Source organism: Carcharhinus amblyrhynchos, chromosome 14 (assembly GCF_965287045.1).
Source record: "Carcharhinus amblyrhynchos chromosome 14, sCarAmb.v2.hapA, whole genome shotgun sequence".
Classification (NCBI taxonomy): domain Eukaryota; kingdom Metazoa; phylum Chordata; class Chondrichthyes; order Carcharhiniformes; family Carcharhinidae; genus Carcharhinus; species Carcharhinus amblyrhynchos.
The window spans coordinates 66,433,256-66,439,255 of NC_137337.1; positions in this window are offsets into that span (position 1 = coordinate 66,433,256).

Genomic DNA, 6,000 nt, shown 5'->3' on the forward strand with positions numbered 1-6,000 from the left:
GTGCTCAAGAAACAATACTTTTCACTGTATACTGATAGATATGCCAATAATAAATCAAATCAAATTAATTCAAATTAATGGTAAGGTTTTCAGCATCTTGGCTGTGAAGTGTTGCTTTTGGTAATTCCTATAGGATGTAGAATCCTTGAAGCTCACCATGTTAATGTCTCCAATAGGCAGACACTGTTCCCTCCACATGTCCTATGGGATCTCCACTGGCAATGACGTCTTCCAATGGATCATGGAACCATGCTTTGCAGGATGAATGGCAGATGGAGTTTAATTTAGATAAATGTGAGGGGATGCTTTTGGTAGATTGAATTGGGGCAGGACATACTCAGTTACTGGCAGGATGTTAGGAAGAGCTATAGAACAAAGAGATCTAGGGATACAGGTTCATAGCTCCTTGAAAGTGGAGTCACTGGTGGACAGAATGGTGAAGAAGGCATTTGGCATGCTTAGTTTCATTGGTCAGAACATTGAATACAGGAGTTGGAATGTCATGTTGAAGTTGTACAAGTCATTAGTAAGGCCGCACTTGGAATACTGTGTACAGTTCGGGTCACCCTATTATAGAAAGGATATTATTAAACTTGAAAGAGTACAGAAAAGATTTACTAGGATGCTACTGGGACTTGATGGTTTGAGTTATAAGGAGAGGATGGATGGACTGGGTCTTCTTTCCCTGGGGCGTGGGAGGCTGAGGGGTGATCTTATAGAGGTCTACAAAATAATGAGGTAAATGTAAGACAAAAATAAAATATGTAAGGTAGATAGGCAATATCTTTTCCCAAAAACAGGAGAATCTAAAACTAGAGGGCATTGGTTTAAAATGAGAGTGGAGTGAAGCAAAAAGGTCCAGAAGGGCAATTTTTTCACAGAGGGTGGTGAGTGTCTGGAACGAGCTGCCAGAGGCACTAGTAGAGGAGGTTATAATAACGTCTTTTAGAAAGCATTTAGACAGTTATGTGGGTAAGATGGGTATAGAAGGACATGGGCCAAAAGCGGGCAATTGGGATTAGCTTAGTGGGCGGCATGGACAAGTTGGGCTGAAGGGTCCATGTTGTGAACCATGATGATTCTATGACAACCCTGTGAAAGCATGGATGATTACATCCTGGGGTTGCACAATGCAAGAATATGATGAATGTTTTCATTTGGTCCATGGCAGAATCTGGACCACCCAGATGAAGCTGAACATTGCTGATAGTGTGCGTACAGATCCAGGCAAGACAACGGCTGTACACCAAATGTCCATTCCCATCCTTGTTATGGTGAGGTGACTGGATTGGTGAACCAGGTGGTTTTTTCCAACAATTGACAATAGTTTCATGGTCATCATTAGATTCTTAATTCCAGATATTTCTTATTGAATTCAAATTCCACCATCTGCCATGGTAGGATTTGAACCCAGGTCCCCAGAACATTAGCTGAATTTCTAGATTAATAGTCCAGTGATAATACCACTAGGCCGTAGTGTGTATCCAGAATGGCAGAACAGTAGCCAATCCACACCAGATGGTGTTCAAGGGGTAATTACGGATTGGCAACAAATGCTGGCCCAGCCAGTGATTCCCAATCCTGTGAAAGAATTAAAAAAAAGTCCATGCTGGAAGGCATCTTCTGATAAGTGTACAGATGTTCAAATATTTAAGTGTTGTAGCCTTTGCATCAAGGGCCCTCCCTGATACTGAAACTTGTTGTTGTGCCCAGATCGAGAAGGAACTCCTCACCCTCGTCTTCACTTGTCAGAAATTAATTTAATCTACAGCAGTCTTGCTAATACTGAAACTGATCAGCAGCCGCTCTGAACTATCATTAGCATGACTGCAGCGTCTGATGCTCAAGCTATAACACTACAGTTCAGTATCCTCAACAAGCACAGCAAGGAGCTGTAACTCACTGATGCCCTGTCCAGGGCATACCTACCCACCACTGACCAGGCAAGTCATGGAGGAGGATATTGAAACCATGACAACTCAAGCATCGTCGTCCTGTGGAATTGACAAACGTATAACTGCCTACGGGTAGATTGCACAGGCAGATCACACAGGCAGGCAGCTCCATGAACTGATTATGAAAGGATGGCCCAAGTCACCAAAGGGGATTTCCTCAGAAGTCTACGAAAGATATTGAACGAAGCCAGTCCACGTCGCAAACCAATCTCCCATCCATTGACTCCCTCTACACTTCCCGCTGCCTTGGAAAAGCAGCCAGTATAACCAATGACCCCACGCACGCCAGAGATTCTCTCTTCCACCTTCTTTCATCGGGAAAAGCATACAAATATCTGAGGCCACGCAGCAACTGACTCAAGAACAGCTTCTTCCCTGCTACGAACAGACTTTTGAATGGATCTGCCTCACATTTTTGTCTACACCCTAGCTATGGTTGTAGCATTACGTTCTGCACCTTCTCCTTTCCTTCTCTATGAACGGTATGTTTCGTTTATAGAAAGAAACAATACTTTTCACAGTATACTAATACATGTGACAATAATAAATCAAATCAAATCAAAACCATGAACTCCACACCTCCTTTGCTATGAGAAAGGAGTTAGCCAAACAGAATGGACTGATGATGCTTGGCCAGCATTCCCACTTTCTCTGCAGAAGTCCTACACCAAGCAACTCCATCAAGAACACTCAAGGTTGCAAGCGACAAAGTATGGGGTAAAGGTATCCTCGTGACATGATGGACTATGCACCAGGTGTAGCGGCCCAAGACAGCATTTGACATACTGTAAATAGTTTAGATTCTGTTGCCCGAGTCTTTCTCTGTCCATTGTAAATAGTTTAGAACCTGTCACTGTTGTCCTACATTGTCAGATGCCTGCAGTATTGGCTGTCCCATTGTAGTGGAAGATGTGGACTAGGTGGTCACATCTACACTGGGATAGTGACAGGTACTGATGTGTCAGTAATATGGGAGCTCTCTCCCAGCACAGACAGACACCAAGCATGTAAGAGCTACTACGATTGTTGAATAAACCCCTGTGCTTGTTAATCTCTTGTTATCAGTCTATACAACCCAACAATATCAACAGGCATTGTCCATTCCTAATTACCCTTCAGAAGGTGGTGCAGAGTTATCTTTTTTGATAATTAATTGCTGGACCATTTCAAAATGCAGTTAAGAGCAAAACACATTGCTGTGGGCCTGGAGTCACATACAGGCCAGACCAGGTAAGGACAGCAGATTTCCTTTTCTAATGAACATTGGTGAACTAGATGGATTTTCCTTTCAACAGTCTGACAGTGGAGTAGTGGTATTGTTGCTTGATTAGTAATCCAGAGGCCCAGGGTTTACTCTCGTGACCCGGGTTTGAATCCCATCACAGCAGATGGTAAAATTAGAAATCTGAAATTAAAAGTATAATGGTGACCGTGAAACTCTTGTCAATTGTTGTAAAGACCCAGAGCCACAACAATGCAGTTGACTCTTAAATTCCCCCAGGGATGGGTAATAAATGCTGGGCTAGCCAGCAATGCTCACATCCCATGAATGAATAAAAAAGAATCACTTCTGTGACATTAATGTTTTATTCCAGCATTACTTAATTAACCAAATTCAAATTCCTAGCAGCCATAGTGGAATAGGCACCCCTGTCACTGGAGCATCTCTGGATTATTAGCCCAGTAATATTCCCGTTATGTTAACTGGCTTGGAATTTATCAACACTTGAATGTGCACATGGGTCTCATTTGTAGAAATGTTCTGGAACCCAATGTGCCATTGTTAGGGACCAGTTCAGAAACTCCAAGGTATATTAGGAAGTTAAACTAGACCCCAAATATCTTAGACGTTGGCATTAGTGTAAACATAAAGTGTTTCACTCCAGGTGTGATTCTATTGAACCACTGGGAAGCTTTTATTAAAGCAAACTTTATTTATCAATGTAGTTTAACTATAACGCGAGAGAGAGATGGTGGGAGAGGGAATAGCAGCTGCCCATTGCGAATCCAAACAGAAACTGCCTGCTTTCATCTCTGCAAGCCTAACGCACCCCCCCGCCCATTAGCACAGGACGTGCTCTTGTCAATCGACCTCACTAAGCCCCTACTCTGAAACCCCAGGGGACAATCCAAAAAATAAACAAGACAGCATTAGCTCAAGTTAAAACCAACACCCCATCCAGGCCCTATCCCTTTAACACCACAGAATTATTCCACTAATCCTCCTAAACTACACATTTTAGGACACTGAAGGGCAATTTAGCATGGCCAATCAACCTAACCTGCACATCTTTGGACTGTGGGAGGGAATTGGAGCACCCAGAGGAAGCCCACACAGACACAAGGAGGAGGTGTCTGAGGGAGACACCTGAAGCCAGAATTGAACCCTGGTCCCTGGCACTGTGAGGCAGCAGTGCTTACGTACAATACTACTTTACATGCAGTACCACTTTGCCACCGTGCTGCCCCTTCTCAGCATGTGGGTTGCCTGGAGCAGACAAATCAGCGCCGTAATCAAACCTGTTTTGTGAGATATAACCTTCGCAAGAAACATGATATGAATACCTTTCTTAAAGGCACAGTATCATCACACCATATAAATCAGGAGTGCTGGCTGAATCTCGACAAGTGGGAACAATTCTGCGACAGGGAATATGCAAGCTGAATACACCCGCATGGGTGCTAATGTTTAACTGGTTTGGAACATTACTCTATACTGCCCCCTCACATGATTTATTCCCCGTGCAACGTTAACTAACTATAGGTTACTCATAGGGTTAATGAACCTCTGTACGATTTTACACCTCCATCAGTATTTATCCCATTCACGCCATAAAGCAGGGAGAGTTTATTCAGCTTTTTATTAATAAATCTGGCCGTTAGGCCTTGATAATTCCTCACAGCCACTTTGTAAAACATAAGCTCTTCATTGCTGGAAGGGTTCATTCTAAGCTGATTGGATGTGCGGAATCATAAGAAGTATATTAACAATAATTGGAGGAGACAGCTTGAAATAAAACAGGCACAACAAGCTAACTCTGATTATTATTATTCCCTTTCATTCTCACACTGCATTTGATATTCAATTTGAAAAAAGAAATTTCCTTTCGAGTGATCTTAAGATGAGAGATGGCAACAATCTAATGCCTAATGCCTGCATCTTGTGTTGACTGAAAGATTTGTGTTAGCACATTTTTTTAAGTATATAAATTTATTTATTTGGAGCAGCACGGTGGCACAATAGTTAGCACTGCTGCCTCACAGTGCCAGGGACTCGGGTTCAATTCCGAATCTACATGTCCAGGCATTGCTCATTTTTGAATTAAATAGAAAATTGATATCCAACAATATATCCTCCATGGCAATGCTTCGACCAATTAGAACTGACACACCAATCTATCAATAACCTTTTCTTATACAGGGGAGGTTATGGCCTAGTGGTATTATCGTTAGATTATTAATCCAGAAACTCAGCTAATGTTCTGGGGACCCAGGTTCGAATCCCACCACGGCAGATGGTGGAATTTGACTTCAATAAAAAAAATCTGGAATTAAGAATCTACTGATGACCATGAAACCATTGTCAGAAAAACCCATCTGGTTCACTAATGCCCTTTAGGGGAAGAAATCTGCCTCCTTACCTGGTCTGGCCTTCATGTGACTCCAGGGCCACAAAAATGTGGTTGATTCTCAACTGCCACTGGAACGAGGTCAACTGGGGATACGCAATAAAAACTGGCCAGCCAGCAATGCCATGTCCCTTGAATGAATAAAGCAGACATAGCACAAATGGTTGCTCATTATCCACTTTCTTGGGATCAACTCCGAACCTACCTGTTTTGTAACATCTGGGATTTTTCCGATTAAGCCTGAGCATTGCTCATAATTCCTGTGCAGTGACTGCTCTGCCCATTGTGAACAGCCAAAGTGATGTGCCGTGTGATGTGATCTATCATTGGGACTGAAGACCCATGGACATGGCATCACACAGGCATTGAAATTCATATGCTGACATTGTTCATTTGTGTGAATGGAAGAATATCCT